The following is a 1,378-nucleotide window of genomic DNA, read 5'->3' on the forward strand; positions in this document are numbered from 1 at the left end:
TGTCTGTCTATCTGTCTGTCTGTCTATCTGTCTGTCTATCTGTCTGTCTATCTATCTGTCTCTCTATCTATCTATCTGTCTGTCTATCTATCTATCTGTCTGTCTATCTATCCATCCTTCTGTCTGCCTACCCTCCCTCCCTCTCGCTCTCTTTGGAGGCTGTGGAATCGGCAGAGATTCCCAATGCTGTAACACAGAGACAGTTTCCGCAGGAACAAGATGGACCTGTTGCTTTTACAAAGAGGTTGTCTGTGCTCTCACAGAACCCCTCAGACACACACAGCCTCAGGTGGAGAATGGGGTGGCTGAAGATCAGGGGATGTGACTCAGACAGCAACCACCACCCCCCTTCTCCCCCCCCCCCCCCCCCAGGTTCTCTTGTAGCCCCGCATTTCTAAGTTGCTGCAGCATTCCGCAGTCCCGAGTGATTCTCTCGCTGAAAAAAGACAGAAAATATGGCGAGCCGGAGAGATTTACCCGTCAAAGTATCTGCGGCAGCTGTTTCTCTCTAAAGGGAACAGTAGACTTTAAAACAAAACCCTCCCCTCCCCTTTAAAGATGAACAAGACCATTCCTCCCTTCCCATCCTCCAGGAGTTGGTTGCCCTGTCCCTGAACAGGACTCAAAAAGCTTGTTGCTAAACTCCAGGGAACTCAGCGGGACCTCATCCACCGCTAATCTACCCGAACAACCCAAACTTTCTGTAGTGTCAACCCGAGGAGTAAAGCCAGTAAGACAAGGAGAGCTGAAAAACACACTCTCACTCCCTCACACACACATTCACCCTCACTCCCTCACACACACATTCATCCTCACTCCCTCACACACACATTCACCCTCACTCCCTCACGCACACATTCACCCTCACTCCATCACACGCGCATTCACCCTCACTCCATCACACATGCACTCACACTCACTCCCTCATGCACACATTCATCCTCACTCCGTCACACACACATTCACCCTCACTCCCTCACATATGCACTCACCTGCCTTACACACACACCCATTCCCTCACACACGCACTCACTCCCTCCCTTACACACACTCGCTCCCTCCCTTACACACACACACTCTCCTCCAGCACACACACTCTCCATCACACATGCACTCACTCTCTTACACAGTCCCTCACACACAGACACTCTCTCACAAATACGCACTCTCCCACACACACATTCCCTCACACATGCACTCTCTCACACATGCACACATATACTCACTTCATCACACGCACACACACTCTCCCACACGCATTCCCTCACAAACATGCATTCACTCCCTCATACACACTCTCTCCCACACACAGACACTCCCTCATGAACACGCACTCACTCCCTCACACACATATACTCATTCCCTCACAGACACACTC

At 50.9% G+C, this 1,378-nt stretch overlaps 1 protein-coding gene across 1 annotated transcript in view; it reads left to right on the top strand.

The window, feature by feature from the left end:
- Window positions 1–1,378, top strand: part of shisa9a (shisa family member 9a) — a 272,143-nt gene that overhangs the window by 2,318 nt on the left and 268,447 nt on the right. The gene's annotated exons all lie outside the window — the stretch shown is intronic.

Source organism: Rhincodon typus, chromosome 21, assembly GCF_021869965.1.
Source record: "Rhincodon typus isolate 14 chromosome 21, sRhiTyp1.1, whole genome shotgun sequence".
NCBI classification, from domain to species: Eukaryota; Metazoa; Chordata; class Chondrichthyes; order Orectolobiformes; family Rhincodontidae; genus Rhincodon; species Rhincodon typus.